This window comes from Symphodus melops, assembly GCF_947650265.1.
Source record: "Symphodus melops genome assembly, chromosome: 13".
Classification (NCBI taxonomy): Eukaryota; Metazoa; Chordata; class Actinopteri; order Labriformes; family Labridae; genus Symphodus; species Symphodus melops.
Genome location: NC_136703.1, coordinates 22,857,170 through 22,875,328, shown reverse-complemented (window position 1 = coordinate 22,875,328; position 18,159 = coordinate 22,857,170). Strand labels below are relative to the sequence as shown.

The following is an 18,159-nucleotide window of genomic DNA, read 5'->3' as shown; positions in this document are numbered from 1 at the left end:
TCCTTCCTCTTGAGTCCCCTGCTGTGATGTGAATGTTTTAAACAACCAACTCGAGAAACTCGTTTTCTAAAAAAATTCTCCGGAATGCATTTAAGAAAATACCTTTGTTGAAACTCTGGCATTCAGCTTGCTGTTTTATAATAGCTCAAACATTTGAAAAGCTTAAGTAGAATAATTCACTTTTCTATGCTCTATTAGTAAATGTGAAACATGTAGAACTCATTGTATGATAACATGCTATGAGATAAATGTCATCCTCTACTTATTTCATGCAGGAGAGGAATGCTTAACAACTGTTAGGAATTATTGCCTGATATTATTAGACCTTTGTGAAACCTTAGCTGTGTTTTCCTTTCCTCTTTCTCCTGATGAATGATGTATTCCTTCAGTAAAGCTTTGAACTTGAGGCCAAGGACCACCTCACTACAAAAACAGTGGAAAAGTGCAGTAATGACTTATATAAGAGAAATGACCCTCACTGACCCAAATGGGCCAAAGCTCGCCCTCCTTTATTCATCAGATCCTGCTGGACAAATCCACGACCGGGCAAACGGTAAATCATTTGGGGTTGATGTGAGGCTTCCTAAAGGTGGGCGTGAGAGATGTCTCCGTGATGTCACATGTCAACAGGCCCTCCTCCACCCATGAAAGCTGATGTCTCTATCATCTGTCCATCCCCGCCTGCTTTCCTCCACCCAAACATCCATCTATCTTTTGAGATGGTGACAGCAGCAGAGAGCAGCGCCACTCTCTATAAAACATCACAGAGGGGAAAGTCAAGGTCATATGTCTGTCAAAAGAAGATCAACTGCGAGGGGAGGGGGGGGTTTGTGAGCGACTGTGCACACGCGCACACATGCATGCCTTTGTGTATGGGTATGAATGTGTGTCAAACTGCAGGAAGGGGGAGTAAAAAGAAACATGATGTAAGTTAAGCAAAAGCCCCCGGAGCTTTGCCTTCAAAGCTGGAGGGTTAGCTGAGTACACGACAGCAGGCGGCACAGTTGAGGGGCAGAGCTCAAAGTGGTTTGAGGCCTTCCGCGGCTGCCCTACGTCTGACCTTGGCAGGCTAATCCAAACAACGAAAAAAAAAAAAAGGAGAAGAAGACATATGTGAAAACCATATGTAGGCGGAGAAAGGCAGGATGTGGGGGCCGTGCCAGTCTTCATCTGGTTACTGACACTGCAGTGTGGAGAGGGAGACCTCCGCAAATATGCTCATCCATAAAGCATGTCGGCCAGCGGCCAGACCAGTGCTGTTCTGTTCACTACTGTCAGTGTGTGTGTGTGTGTGTGTGTGTGTGTGTGTGTGTGTGTGCAACCGTAGGAGCAGTCTGTCACGCTGTGATATGTGTCCTAGCAGGCCGCCACTTGGGATCACAAGATAGCCTGACCTTCCCCCGCACCCTCCACCCCCGCACGTCTGCAGTTCATCTGAGTGAGATCGCTATCACACACAAGCTCTCACCTCTGTCCAGGGGTCTCCACATTCACATTTGGCTCCGAAACACACACTCCAAACACACCGCTGTCTTAAAGCGTGTCCTGAACACAAAACCTCCACTCGCCAGACAGGAGTTTAGTTTCAGACTGAAGAAAAGCAAGGACACAGCAGGCCAAGGAATTAAGACTGGAATATGAATCTGAAGACATGGGATCATTTTTAAGGCCTTCTTTAACTCAATACCTGCATTCACACCATCATAGCTTGAGCTGTTATTCCTTCTCTCGACTTCTTTCTGTTGTGTCATCATGTGGCCTATACATCGATAACACATGCAGTGTAAAATGTGCGGGGGAATGCAAGCTTCAGGAAGCTCCAAAATGTGGCTCTCAGAGATCGACGTTTGCATAATATTTAACTCGATGAAACTATGTTTGCTACAGTGAAACTTTCGCAACTTACATAATCTGGAAGATTCTGCACAAGCTGCTTTTTAAGGATTCTGCGAGTTCAGAGAGACATTACAACCTGCAATGCAAATTGAACTTACACAACACCTTCCCTCTACAAACTAAAGTATGCACAAAGTCAGTTAAAATCAGTACGTTTTTTTTCTGATATATTTTATGATACTATCTCAACATGTACATTCATTATATGGCTGTATTCACTTGTATCAAATTTGGTAAAATGGAGGGTGCAGAGAGATGTAGAGCATTTCAAGATTTTCCAGGAAATGACATCATCATAAGCAAAGGTGTCCGATGTGTATGTGCACGGTTTCTACTGCAGACTTTGAATAGTTAACCCCCTCTCAGTTCATCAGTGATGCAGAGGTTTAAAGAATGAGATAAACGATAAATGACCTTCCATCTTTCCAGTCGCCAAAAACATCTGTGTCTTCGCCTCTTTCTTTGCGCACACTTATTTCCCCTCCCAGCTCGGTTTTACGGCTCACACTGAGAACACTCTCATCTTCCCGCTGCTGTGTACACACACTCACATCCAGTTGCTTTTCACATCATGAAGCTGCTTTTCTATCCTCGCCGTAAATCTTACAAAGTGTGTAACGTCCTCACCGACGCACAGAGAACACATCACACACACACACAACTCTGCAACATTGTAAGATATGTGAAGAAAAGTGCTTGTGTCTGAGTGTGTGTGTGTGTGTGTGTGTGTGTGTGTGTGTGTGTGTGTGTGTGTGTGTGTGTGTGTGTATATATGTAAACCAGAGATAAACAACTATAAATATCAGTATTTTTTTATATCACTTCATTTGAGTCTGTCAGTTGGTTGAATGTGAAGGAGTTTTCAGGGCACGCTCACCTCTGGGTGGGCTAAACACACACCCAAACCCTGAGTAAGTAAATGGAGAAACCAGTGGACCAAAAATAATTCAGTCAAAAACTCCATCTGTTTACCGCACTCCCTCACTCACTCCCACGCTACGATCCGAGCAGCCTGCAGTCTCCACCACCTGAGTAAGCGGCTCAAAACATTCACTTCCTCAGCATCACTTTCCTTCAGCGCTGCCCTCTCAGGTACTTAAAACTATCCCCTCTCTGCCCCATTTGACCTTGCATTATTTATCAGGCTGGGCGAGAAGGCTGCTAACAGGTTGGAATCATACCCTCCAGCCCGTCTGCCCTTCTATTTCAGGAGGACCTATCTGCTGAAACGAGCCCGTGGTACCCAGAGAGCTGCCCTCGCTGTGCCCCGATCTAACACGGTCCCCCGTTTCAACACCACAGCCATTAGCTAGTCTCTCTCTATCACCGGCGTCGGGGAGCTGCAACTGAGTAAAGTGAGGCAGGAGGGGAAAAAAGGTGAAGATGTATGAGAGTGTTGAGAAACATTCTCCATGTGGCCCCGGGGGTCCAGGGCCTGTGTAGTTAGAAAATGTGGAAAGTAAACATCAGTCTAATATGTGACAAAAAAGAAATAGAAAAAATGACCAGAAACATGTATCCATTAAATACAGCCGCCTAAACAGACATACATAGGACTAAGAACAGGAGGCGTGACTCAATCAGTAAGCTATACATCATGGAGAACACGCAAGTTACACATATCTGAACTACTTTTAAGCTCTCTAAAGATCACTGGACTGAATTTTATTAGCAGTAACGGTGAATAAGATGCCTATGATGATTTTGGAGAAACCATTTTTTGACCATGTTGTTCAGAAAGAGTTCAATCTTTTTGTCAAAATCATTGAAAGAGCATGTTTCAGGGCTACTTCTGGATGGGTTTTGTGTTGGTATTTTTCAGGTTGTGGGTGGGTAATTGGTAAGACATACTGTGTGATCAACTGTCTGTTGTCTCTTGATTTCCCTGACAGCAGAAATGTCTCCATGAACATGTTTTCAATGATAATATTGTTCTACTGCCAAAGGGTGAGTTGTAACATCCTTTAAAAAAAAAAGTTTTGTTTTCATGTACTAACTTTTACGTCATAGCACCTATCTGGGCATAAGCAGCAGGGAGACGGGGTGTTTGGCCAGCAGGGAAGCCATGGCAGCGGCATCAGAAGCCTCCCATTGTGGCTACAAGGGCGCGTGCCAGCAGGGTGCTTTTGATCCGACCATGTGAGCACCCTGGAAAAAAAACGTTTGAAGAATGACCAAACTCCAAGTCAAATTGCCCTTCTCCCTCGTTCTCTCTCCCTCTCTGCCTCTCTTTCCTTGGTCTCACTGGTTTTGAACACACTGCCAGACTCTGAATCCCTGACTGTGTGAGTGTGTGTGAAGCAATTTGCTGAGTAAAAGAGGGCTGAATAAATCCAGGGTAAAACATGCAAAATGTGTGTTTTGCAGGGGGCACTGTAAATGCTGCTGCTAAGAGACAGAATGGAAATAGAGAGGTAAAAAAAAAAAAAAACTGCACAGAGATTGTCATGCAACATACGCAAGCAACTGGACAATCCTTTACTGTAAGAGAAAAAAAAACACACCATAGAAAACTGAGTTCAAATTGAGTTTTAAGTGGAAAAAAAATCTAACATAAACACATTTGAAAAGAAAAACACGGTGAGCGATGACTTTTCTAATTTACGGATCTGGCCTCTGCTTTACAGCTCGTCTCCAAGTGTTTGTACAACATTAGCCACTCAATTTGAAAAGAATGTCTCTCCTTTAATGGCTGCAGCTGCTAACTATTACCTGAGGGCTGCTTTCTTTTTCACATTTGGAAAAGAAGCTATTTTCTGACCCTAGCCTTGAGGGAGGTTAGAGTTTCTAAAACAGGACGCTCACGAGTGCAGGTGGCTGCCAGCACCAATACAGATCCATGTGAGGGTGAGCATTACTCCACCACCGTATTTCATCTGGCAGAGCAGAGCGTAACCCACGCAAGGGAAGCTTTTACCAAACCGCGGTGGTGAAAGCAGGCTCTGCGCTAACACCTTGTAGCAGGATGGGATTAAGTCAAATTGTAGGCCCTCCACCTACACTGCGTACAGAAATAGAATAATGGGAGGTGATTTTAGGGAGATTGTGCTTTTATGGCGGAAATTTGGAACCATATTGTGCTCAAAGTGAGAGAAAAAAGGAGAGGAGGAGAGAGTGGAGGATGAAAGTTGAACTTCTGAAGTAACCTTTCTGGCAGCTATCTGCTGCATCTACACTAATCCAGATCAACAGTCTTGGATGTTAAAGTTTATCTGGCTGATCCAACACACTGGATTAGACTTGAAGCACAGAACCACCACTCTCTTTCCTACTCTGTGTCAATGCAGCGACCCCTAACTGAGACACCAGCGAGGAGGCTCTGCCGAGTAAAGACGAAGCTGGGCAGTCACGAGGAGTCTTGTGTTTTGAAAAATTGACGAGTCAGAGGGATCTGACAATGACCGTGATAAACCTGATCCAATCACATCCACTATTTCCTGATGGGACCAATCTCAGCCTTGGCAAATGGCCTTGAATTTGATGTAAAGATTGGTTGGTACCTTGGTCCAGATGACAGGTGGCAGATAGCTGACAGCATTTTAAGAACCAGTGAAGCTTGTCAGGAGGCGTCCATGATTTGAAAGGGCTTTTGTGACAGCCAGCACGGCTATTACCACAATGATTTTGCTTTGCAGGCACGAATTTGAGGTAGAAAAAGTCATTTTCCAAGGATGCTTTAAAATGTAGCCTTTGCTGTGAACAAGTGCTGTCAAACAATTATATTATTTAATCGCGATTTAACACTGAAATTTTATTGCTAATCATTTCAATCACACATCTTCGAAATCAAATTATTTTGCATTTAAATAACGTTTTTTTTTCTTGCTTTTATTTTGTATTTTGGTACTGTCTTAAGCCAGGTGTTACTTCCTGTTCTGATACAAACAAACCTAGAACTCGACAACGAGCTGGCAGCTGCCACTTGTGAGCGCTTATGACTCTCTGGCAGACAAGAAGAGCTTTGGACAAAACCCCAGGTCTTTTAGTTTTTTGGCGAGGATGGGATAATGAAAGGTAAAATCAACACTTGGATTTATGGAGTTTTCAGCCTGCCATGCTGGCTCTCCTCTTACTATGTGAACTTTGTCTGAGATCAGAAAATAACAAGTATTAACTTGAAAGAAATGAGCATGTCTCGGGGTCTGCTCAACTGATAAATTGGATTGTCAACTTGAAGGTGGCAGACAAAGCACCGAAAATGTCTTCCAAATAAATCCAATGAACACCAGAGGGACATGCAGTTCTGTACGAATGCACAGGCCTAACCTGGATTCAAACAAAACACCTTGTTACTGCGAGCCTCGAGCTATCTGGGAGAGTGTTAGCGTCCATGTGTCTGAGTTTCAGGACTGGCAGTGTGAAGTATGGTGGCATTGGGCTATGAGTAGTACTGACAGATCCACTGTCCATCCCCCTGGAGATGGATGTGTAATATCCTGCCTTGGATGGAGTCAGTCCCTTTGGGCATGAGTTTGGACTGCATCGGGGTGAGTGGACTGGTAGTGTGAGTCACCCTGGAGATGGGAGGGAGTCATCATCAACACACCAGAAATTCACAAGACTTACACACACACAGGATCATAGATACAAATCAACTGGCTGTATTCTACAAATGGAGGAACACTGTGTACCAACCAGGCTCACTCCTGCATCTCTATCTATGTGCATGTCTGTTCTGGAAACCCGGCTTGAAATGTAGCAGACTGCTATTGTATTTCTTCTCTTCAGGTGGAATGGGTTTATAGTATTCAGCTGCTTGTGTGTGTGTGTGTGTGTGTGTGTGTGTGCGTGTGTGTCTCGCTCTCTTTTTCCCTCACTTTCTTTTTTTGCGCACTGGGAGAAAACATGGAGCCTCTCTCCGCCTCGATAACGCATCTAATCCATCACTGGTGTCAGGCTGAAGAATTCTGGTGTCAGTATGCGAGCGATGTGTAGAAATGCTCTGTGTGCATGTGTGTGTGTGTGTGTGTGTGTGTGTGTGTGTGTGTGCGACGACTCCCACCAGCCCAGCACGCTGCCTCTTTTGTTCCTCTTCTTGTTGTACAATATAAGCTCCCATAAGGCGCATGTTAGCCTGCTTGCCTGTATGGGCTACGTGTCAATTCCCATCTGGGAAACTGAGGCCGGAGAGGCATCTCTCTTGGGGTGATGGAGGAGAGGAACCCGAGGAGGAGAAGAAGGGGAAGGAAAGGTACGCGGACAGAAGTCGAGGTTGATGGAAAAGAAAATGGACGGACTTAGAGAGTAAAGGAAAAGAAAGAAGAGAAGAAGCAGGAAAGCAGGAGCAAATGACAGAAACAGACTTCAGTCATTACACACGTTTAATTCTACCCATAATGCTTCATATGGGGGGAAAATATCTGCTAAAATGACCCATGTCATTAGTCAAAGCTCGGGCAATGAAGGTCTACAAATATTTTCATACTTCGATACTCTTTGATCACACGCTTTAAACTGATGCAACCTCTGAAATGTTAATGATTCAACACTGAAATGTACCAAATCTTCAAAGAAACCAGATATAAACAAGATGTTGGGTGCCTTTAATTTATATTTTTGTTGCCTTGGTAACAAACCAGGTATATCAGTATTTTTTGATTTTTACTAGAATGATAGTGGAGTTTAGAAATCTAAACCAGAAGTGTATCTGGTGACTCGTGGCAAACATTTCATGTGTCCTCTCTGATCAATAGAAAGCATATACCATGTAAGGTACGTTCTCATTTGAATGGACAGAAATAGAGGAGCCTGTGCCTTACAAATCAAAAGTACCAACCATTCGTTTGACCTTTTTTTTTTTCAGCGCCATTGATTTCAGTGACTATCAAAAGCAAACATCCCAGTTAAACTGATTCCCAGCCGGTCTCAACAACCAATTTTAAAGCGGCCGCCTCTGTAATAGCTCCATCTACGACTCATTCAATTCCATTTCAGCTCTGTAATATTGCCATCACATAACTCACTACCCTAAACATGATTATATCAGCACTTTCTCCTGCTTGCCCTCGAGTCCAAGTAGAAACCAGAGACTTCATTGCACTGGGCTCTGTGGTGGGATGAGATCAGGCTTCAACTCTAATCAGCCCAAACACACATATTAAGCACCCCAGCACAATGTGAGGCCTATATTTAGCTCCACATTAAAACACTGCGCCGGGGCCAAAGTGCTGGCGATGGAGGCAGGCCAAGGAGGTTCAGAGAGAACACAAAACGGAGGGATGTGGTGGGAGGGATTTTCTGCTTCGCCTTCAAAGATGGAGGTACGCCAGTGTGGAGAAGCCACTGTTTCTACTCGGCTGTTTCTACATGCATAGTGGGAGAAAAATGGTTTGTATAGTGAAACTAAAATGCTGATTCCACAATAAAAGTCCATCTATTGGTTGACCCGACTGAAGAAAGTCCATAACAGCAAGAGAGATGAGGAAATAATTCAGAGTGGGAATGGAAATTGGCAGAATAGTGTAAAGGGGAGGTGAGAAAAAGACTCAGTATTGTTGGTACTTCTGACAGAGACAAAGCAGCGCTCACACTTTCACCCTGCTGATGACACACACTGCTTGAAGCCTCTGAAAATGAGTCTCATTAAGGCTCCACTTCAATCTGAACAAACTCAAACTTTCAGAAGTTAAACTTACGTAAACATATGATAAAACACACGATGCAAGTATTCACTCTCTCTGAGTTATATTTAACAAATCCAGTCTATCACAGGAGAATTTATCCCAAAATCCAACTTCTATTAATGGAGCCTTCTCTCCGGGGAGGAGAGTGTTTCAAAGGTGGAGCTCACATTTCTGAGAAGCAAATGTTTCAAGGAAAGGAGAAAAAAAAAGCTCTACTTATAATATGATAGTAAATATGCAAGGGACAAATTTCTCACAACTACTACAAGCACAACACAGTGCCAGCGCTTTGACGGTACGACAAAAGTGATTACAGGGATGTCAAACAGTCTGAACCACAAGAATAGATCACACCTCCTGTTTTCTCCCTCGGCACACTTCAAAGTAGATCACAAAGATGCGAGAATCAGAAAGTAGCTCACAAAAGGTTCAGGTGAGGGGCAATTTAGCTGGAATTGTTTCAATTTCTCCCACTGGATTTGTGTGAATTAAATGGCGGACAAGATTGGCAGGTGGAAGTGAGGTTTCGAGGAAATTATAGCCAGCGGGATCCACACAGCAAATGAGAATATAGAAGCACTTCAATCAAGGCCACCCGTGTACACCTGTAGTGTGTAGCTTTAATAATCTCCTGATACGTTTCATGCTGGGATAAATATTACTGAGATGTATTTGCCAGTAGTAAGTGAGCGTACTATTGATGAAGGTTTAACGATTCTATCAAGCTTTGACACTCAATGAAGTCTTCATCAAGGCCACATTAATGTGGGCCCTCTTTGACATGTGCTGGACCCATTAGAGAGGCGCACGTAGCATGTAATGAGACAAGAGCGTGGAAGGGGCCTGGGGTGAATCAGGGAACATAAAGAAAGAGAACATGCTGAGGTCGACCAAGGAGGATACTCCGTTGCAAGTACAGAGAGAGATGGAAACAGAAAGAGAAGACACGAGAAATATTGTAGCTCGGAGAGGGATAACAAATAATATGCAAGATCTATATTTCTGTTTATTTTGGGCAGCATCCTCCATAAGTCAATAAGTTATTTCTGTCTGTATCTGTATTGTGTATGCATGCAGCCCACAGTGACTTATTCTCCCATGGTTTTTCTTCTATTCTTCAGTGTTATCAACCAGTATAGGTTTTCTACCTACAAATCAATTTCAAATTATTCACATTTCTGACGCGCAGGAAGTACACCAAATGCATGAGACATAAATGAATAGAATATAGTAGATGATGCCCCATTATTTCAAAAGTGAAAAACCAGGAAGAGAAATAATCCCTCCTTAGTTTCTTAGTGAACAGTCGTGAGTTTGTTTTTCCCCTCCTGCCTCCTTCAGGTCTTTTCAGATATACGAGGCAATGCTATGAGCTGTAGTTACCTTTGATTGAAAAGCTGCCAGTGTGTCTGTCAACCAGGATAAAAATGTGTATCCAACCTGTCATCCAAGTGTGGTCACTTCCAGTTCCAAGAATCAACAACTGTAGGTGTAAGTCACAATGCACAACTCAAGGCTTCAACAGGGACGTTGACAAACCAATGAAGAAGTCACAGTAGCTACGTTCTTTAGTATAATATACAAGCCGACTACTGATTATCAATTTCCCTGTGGCTATTATATAAACATTTTGGAGACTTTTTTCTTCAATCTTGCATTTATGTATTTGTCTTTGAATGTATTATATGGCAATTCAGCCATTTTGCTTACACAAGTACAAATATTTCATCAAATCAATGTTTTTTGACACTTATGTTTAAGAGTAACAACGGCATGGTATGGTTTGTTTCATAAAATACAACCAAACACGTGGTCTTTTGTTGCTCTAAATGGACAATCATGATTGGTTTAATCATATATTAGCTTAGGTTTGGTACAGGACAATGTGGAGATGACATTGAATAGAGTGAGGCTGGAAGGCAATCTCTTCTTTAAATGACATCAAACCAATACTAGAAGACCAACCCATACCACATAAAGCTCCATAGATACCAATGTCACAACCTTTCACCTCACATTATATCTAACCCAGAGTTCCCAGCAGCCATTGGATGATAACAGCTCATCCTGTTGGTTTTCCACAAAGAGACGAGGGTAGGATGGACACCACACTGCGACCCTTTAACCTCTGCTGGCCAACAGACACGTAAAGTATGAGCGTGGGGGAGGGGGATTAGAAATGGGGATGAACTGTGAAGGGACAAGGGTTATCCAATCAGTTCTCAGCGGGGAGACAGGGATGCTACTGAGGATTCAGGGAGGGGGCCAGTCTTGGATTGTCTGACCCCATTCAACTTGCTCACAAGAAAAGCAGGCCACAACCCCTGTGCTGGACAAGGGTTGCTATGGTAACCCCTCTCTCCTTGGGTACAAGAACAGCGGGGAATCAACTGAAAGTATGTATCTGTGGGAATTCGTGTACATATGTGTGCGTGCTTGGACATGTTATGTCATCAGTATTGTTTCATCCGAGGATGAGCTGGTTAAAAAAAAATGCTGACCCTTTTTTTTAATAGCCTTCCTTAAGGTTGTTTCAGTGTTGGTTCCCCCAAGTGCTGGTCCTCAGTAGACCAGGATACCCAGACATTCCTGCACTTACACTCTTTCAGGAGACAAACAGGATATGTCAGGTCATGACTCTACTTAAACCTGATTTATCTCTACAGGTTTATAGCTTTTTGCTGCAGCTACAACACCACCATTGTGACTCTAGTGTCAGATTTTTTTTGTTTCTATACTGAAACAAAGGGCTCCATTCACATTTTCCGTTTTTTAATTTCGGTATTCAATTTGAATGCATTGAGGAATAGAAACAAGTCCTCATTAGTTTAAGTTATTTAAAGTAACTTTGAGCTAGAAAATGTGCATAGATTCGTAAAATGTCTGACATATGTCTAATTTGTTCTAATACTTTGGGGTCCTTTTATGCTTCAATTGAGTAGACAGGACAGTGGATAGAGCTGGTAACAAGAATAAAACATTGAGGGATGATATGAGGTAAATGGCCAAAGGTAGAAATTGAACCTGGGACAGCCACTTTCAGAGCGACACTGTACAGCATCTGTACAATATATTCAATGTGCAACCTAACCACCGAGATGTTGCAGCCTCAAAGCTCTACAAGTAGCCTTAGCCTATTGCTAGCAAGTCCTCCCTTTTTCCGACCCTCAAACAGAGGATGCCTTTGAGCACAAACCCTTCTTCAGATCTTACTCTTACTCAGCACGCTCATATATACATAAAGATTTCACCACTTTCTTTGATGCTCATCCAGGTTTAGCTCAGTGCCATTACAGCAGAGCTTTTCTACCTAGAGGTTTACAACTGGAAACAAACTTTGTAACTCTTTGTATGGATGCACTCTAGATTGATATATGCCAAGTGCATATACAGTAAAAGGAAATAAGCTGTCACGGGTCATTGTAGGCGTATTCCATATCACTAATTATATTCCTTTAATTAATGAAATCTGATGCTTAGTTTATTGTGATGAAAATGCAACCTAAATACCTGCAGCCTGTGTAACTCTATATCTTTATTGTTCATAATTCAACAATCAGACGAGTAAGCCTTTATTTGATTTATTTTATTACCTCAGTTCTGTTTGTGCATTCCTGTTTGTGAGGCCTCATTATCAAGCCGATGAGATCAATGCTCTCAGCATTAAATATGCTCGGAGAACAATGCACACGGAAAATAAATCACTAATTGAATTAAAAAAAAGGATTTACTGTACATAAATAATTCTGCTAAGCCTCCATGCTGCATAGATGACATTTATCCCTTCACTCTGCAAAGTATGTCCAAGCGAGCGTGTGTAATGCTGTCTGAACATAAAACAAGCTAATGACTTTCAGGCAAGCGGTTCCATGTGAGAACAGCCAACGAGGCTTTGATTCATTAACCTGCTAATTAGCAAACACAGTAAAGAATGACTTGTGGTCTCAATACATCTATGCACGTTTGTGACATCTATGCATGGAAGAAAAACATGTTATCATACTGACTCATACTTGTATGCACAAAGACTCCACACACTGCAGCTGTGAATCCCCGCCGGCACATTATACATGCAAAACAGCAACAGGCCTGCGTCTTCCTGTAGACCGGGGGATCAGACGTACTCATCAGTAGAGACATGTGTTGGTGACAGAGTATCTTCCTTTATCCCACGTACACACTGCCTCATCCTCTCTCATCCCCTCATAACTCACACACAGGCTCTGAAGCGGTGGCGGAGGAAAATGCTGTGTATGCAGAAAAGAAGAGCAGCGTGCACTCGGGTCAGAGCGAGTTGAAAAAGAAAGAGAGAGAGAGGCGGAGAAGGATGAGAGGACGGTGTGTGTACGTGCGTGTGTGTTTGTGTGCACATTTTGTAGTCTATGAATCTTCACTAAAGCTCTTTAAAATTGCCCACCAATCTTGCGTCAGGATTTAATGCCTGCTTCTCTCCAGAAGGAATAGACCAGCCAGTTAAAGTATGCTAATTCAGTGGCACTAAATACACTGCTTTAAATGTCAACCTTCCATTATTACACACACTCGGCCTGCCTCTGGACTGGTACAGAATCATAAACACACACACACAGACACACAAACTCGGGCAGCATGGCAACACACAAACACACACACACAAACACAAATCAGCCCCCTGCAAGGACACAAGGAATATAAAGACTTATAGATCACAGCCACTTTAAAAAATCAATACGTGTATGAACAAAGGACATTTGCCACAAAGGTGCATTATTAAAGTCAATTTTATCTATTTTAAGGCAGATTGATGGGACAATAGAGGGATACAGAATGATGGGAACAAGACTGAAAGAGATGAAAAGATAACATTAAGAGTGTGAGCAAGAGTTTTAGCTACAGCATGCACAGTGTGGTCAGATTGTACAAACAGCCAGCCAGAAGCCTGGCACTCCTCCCCAAACAAGGGTGACAGCACCATTAATTCTATTAACCCCATTAGTATTCCATCCTCATCGCTTGGCTTGGTCAATATCACACCTCCATCACACTGCAAAGTGTCTGCTTCTATCCTCCATATTCAGGGATGGCTGCATTATAGGAGCCCAGTCAGTAGACACTTCCCCTATACAGAGTGACCAAACAGCTCTGACAAACTGTCTCTGTGTCTGACCTGACAGACACACAGTGACATGTGACGCTCAAGAAGAGACAGAAGAGGCGTAGAGATCGTTACAAGCCTGCAACTTGTTTAAAGGTCATATTTTGGAAACTTTATTGAGGCTTTTCTTGTGGTTGCGTACACCAGCACCTTTTGAAAGCCATGCCAATAAAAATACTAATCATTGCAATGCATTCCTTGTGGATAATAACATATTCATTGTCACATTAAATCTGAAGTAAACTATGTAAATTATGACAGTAAATGTAAGCTAGCATGTGCAATACAAGGACATAAACATAAAGATTAATATAATACTATTAGCTAGCTGCTGCTAGCTTACTTAGCGAGATATTTCTAGTTATATATATTCTAGTTATAATAATCTAATCCCTTTAGCTAGTAAGCTAACTTTATGAATCTTTATGAAATTTGCTTCAGTAATGTCAGAGGGGGGAAGATTTGAATGCCTGTACCTAGCTAAACATTGTTTGCTAGTCGTAGTGGCGTCAAAAACAAATACATTGTTCACTGACAGAGCCAGATTTATACTAATAGGAGAATGAAAGAATAAGTTTACTAACTGTAAGAAATGGTGAACAAAAGCCCCAGTCTTTGAGCTTTAGCAGTCTGAGAGCCCAGCTATTTTCTACAACTTGAGTTAACTTCAGCCAGGTTGTCACATTAAGGTTAATTACTTGTGTCCTGCCCTAGTAACAAACCAATGTGTTGCTACCGGGAGGCATGTCTCAGCCAAAGCTCATTGTGGGGAAACAAAATGAGGGATTTCGCCCTTCAGAGACATTAACTTTAAAAACACAGTCTGTTTAAGGCCAAATGAGACTGCTGAGGCCTCACATAAACTTCATCTGAACTCGGAGCCAATTTGCACATAACAAGGACTGTAAATTTTGTTCTCTATTTCTTCAAAAAGTTTAACTGTTCTTTAAAGGTTTCAAGGCCACTAAAGAGAGGAAGGATGATAACGGTGACTCATAACTCCTTTAACAAACTGAATATCACATGTGCTAGTGTATTATGAAAAGGGACTGAAATGAAAAGCAATTCAAACCTGTCCTTGAATTCAACAGACTCTGGGAAATTCTTGTTAAACGTGGGGACATTAAATGTGCCATTATCCTGTTATTGTGCGGAAACTGTTCACAGCAAGTACAAATTCAGATTAAATGAAGCAGAGTGTGAAGTAACACTGGGGGACAACAGGCGATTAAATGAAGTGAAACGTACATGTTGTTTCTTAATATAACGGTTTTGCGGCACCACAAAACCGGTCATGGCTTAGCTGTGGGTGTAAACAACTATAATGACTCAATTTTAAAGCAAATATAATTCGAAAGCACATTTATTTAGATAGAAATAACGATGTTCTAAGAAAAAGTGAAAGAAGAAATTTGAAAACATTTCAGACACTCCTTTGCTCCAAACACGTTGGTCTCGCCTTTATGCTTCCATGTTGGCAAACATCAGTAGAAGTATTTCAAAATGACTTGAGGTATGTGGCAGCCTAAAGACAGCCCTCTCCTCCCATCTTGATTCCCTCTTCCTCCGCATCCGCCTCCAGCTCTGGGTGGGTGAGCGAGGTTGCAGACAGACACTATAGCGTACCAAGTATGTAGGACAGCGCCATTAGGGCATTAGTGCCGGTCAGCAGCCAGCCCGTCTGTGTGTATGTGATTGTGCATAGTGAAGAAATTGGGGATGTGCAATAACATCCCGGGGGGAGAATGGGAGACACAATCTGATGCTGGGTTTTGATTGGTGCATATTCTAAGGCTCCTGGAATTAGACAGGAAACAGCAAGGTGCCCCCCAACTTATCAGTCGCTGCACCTTGGGGTGTGTTAGCGTGCATCCTTTCAAGACTTTAATGTGGGTGTGAGTTTGCTGTAGCAAGAGTCGTGTGTGTGTGTGTGTAAATGGATGTCTATACTTCATTCGGGAAGGCGTACAACTGCAAGGAATTTAACTAACAACCCCCACCCCTTTTTCTCTCCTACACTGTGCTCTCGCCTGAAGCTGCAGTAAGAGTGAAAGTATAAAGACTTGTGACAGCTCTCCCTCTCCTCAACATATATACAGCACAGCTAGCACTGAGGGGCTATCTCTGCTGTGTCTGGAACCCCTGAGAGCCAGCGAGCGAGCATGATCTTTCCCGCTGTCTGGCCTGACTGAATCATGCCCATATTACCTGAGGGATTAGCTATTTCCTCTGTATAAATCCACTTTTGTGAGGTAATGTCTAGCATTAGCAGCGGGGGCCGTGGAGGGTTTTTGTTACACTCAAAATCTTCTGCCAAAAAAGCATACAAGACTAGCGTGAAAATCCAAAAAGGAAGCATGTTACAGTGTACTGTCATTTTCTGTCTTGCTCTCACTCCAGCCAGATTTAGAATGAGATCATTCTGCAAAGAGGAAACGTGCATCTACTTTCACGCATTTACACTTTGAAATTCAAATTTCAAGGCTGAAGGTAATTGATACCTTGATTTGAATTTCCACGCAACATGAGCTCAGCCTGGAGATCAGGTACGTGTCCTTTTTTTGTCTTTCATTCGTGAAGAAATAAGCTGCAAGGCCCACATCAAACAATAACCGCTTTCTCCATTTCCTATTTTTCATGAGCTGACCACAGACTCCGGCCAGACGGCTCTGTGTTTTGCTACCTCAGTCCATATCCGCAAGTACACTCTTTGGCTTTTGGTTATCCCACAACTGGCCTCCCTGTCTCTTTCTGGAAAAATGCACTTTTTTATTCTCTTCTTTCTGTCTCCTCCTTGTTCTTCTTACTGTAAAAACCACATTCATGTTTGGGTCAACACAAACCTTGCCGCTTGTTTTTATGTCTTTGAAGGGTGAGCGGGTGGGGGGTGGAATAGTGGAGGCCTTGTGGGAAGGAGTCATAGCACATTGATATAATGTGTCTACAATTCTCCCCCCCTCTGACCGCTGCTTACACTCTCTTTGTTCCCCAACAACAAGAGGCCAAATAACTGCGTCCATATGTTGGGAGTAACCAAGAGGAGAATGAAGAGAAGGACAGAGGAGGAGGGAGGAGGAGAAATGGGGTGTTTGGTTTGTTAACGGTTTTTGGCAGACCCAGGGAGGTATTTTCTTAGAGGGGGCAAACAGTGGATACCCCCCTGAGACACACACACACACACACACACACATAGATGCACGCACACACAGACACAGACACAGACTCTGTTTAAAGGAAAGGTCATAGTGCATTCAAAATGAACCACGGGGACTTCAGATCTGCACTTGATTCACTGTCCCAACCTCGTGTGAAGTGTTAGAGAAGAGAGAGAGGCGGTGAGAGGAAATAGCATCACACACTGTCAACATGTTCACACTCCCAACTTGTCAAATACAGCAGCTTTGTCTGTGGCCCTTAATTTCAAAATATGACAAGCTAGCTGGAGTCATTTTGGAATGTGCTGGGCTACGAGGGGAAGATTACAAAAATGAACATGTTACATCCTGTTCGAGGCATTGTCATTCCCCACCTGATTGTCATATCTCTTAAATCAAGGCGAAAACACCCCAAAAATAACATCAAAAAGAAAAAACTTTGGGGACATGGATGATATTTAGGGTAAAAAATTAGAAACATATGCATGCTATAGCAAAACTAATGCACCAAATATATGTTTGGTGCATTAGGTTTTTTTTTTATGTTTGGCCATACCATCACCCCCAACTGCCTACCCAAGCAGACTGACTTCCTCTTTATACTATGTCACCTAACTTCCACTCTACAAGCCAGAGAAAAGGGTCAAGCAATGACACCAACGGGGGCACCCTTAAGCCTCATAAGTAGCATTTGGCCACTGACCAAGCTGCTGTTTTTGACGACTTGGGAGTGAGAACATGCTGTTACTGTTGTGGTACAAAACATGATCCACAGAAAACAATGTCAGGATCAGTTTCAGCTGGGAACAGAATATCCCACCGTAGCAGAGAGGAAAACAATCTGGCGTCTGTGCTGACTTTCTGAACAGCTGGAAGTTTTAGCACCAAGTACATAAACTAAATAAGGTTTCGACTTCACTATGTAAACAGTGAAGTAGCGGTCAGTTAAGTTTGGTTATTTTACCAAGCAAAGACAGAAAAAAGGTTTTGTTAATGATATAAATCGTATGGTGTCCCAGGAGGATCATTCGTATGTTTATGTATGGGGAGTCCTGGGTGTTAATGCAGAGCGGCAGATGTCGTATGTTTTTTCATGTAGGTGTAAAGCCACAAAGGGTAGAGTGGCGGAGGCATGGGGGGATGCTCGAGGTCAAAGGTCACTTAATCTGTTCATAAGCCAACTCACATGAAAAGAGTGTGTTAGACGGGCAAGAGGAAATATTGAAACTGTGGCCATGATATCATGAAGTATTTCCTGGAGGATGTCAACTTAATCCGTCAGATTTAGCCAACAGTGTGTCTTAAACCAGATTACCTCATGATAATCCACGAAAAAAACCACTGTGAAGAT

General features: G+C 42.8%; 1 protein-coding gene across 1 annotated transcript in view; it reads right to left on the bottom strand.

The window, feature by feature from the left end:
- The window catches only part of plxna2 (plexin A2), a 188,986-nt gene that overhangs the window by 111,178 nt on the left and 59,649 nt on the right, over window positions 1-18,159 (bottom strand). The gene's annotated exons all lie outside the window — the stretch shown is intronic.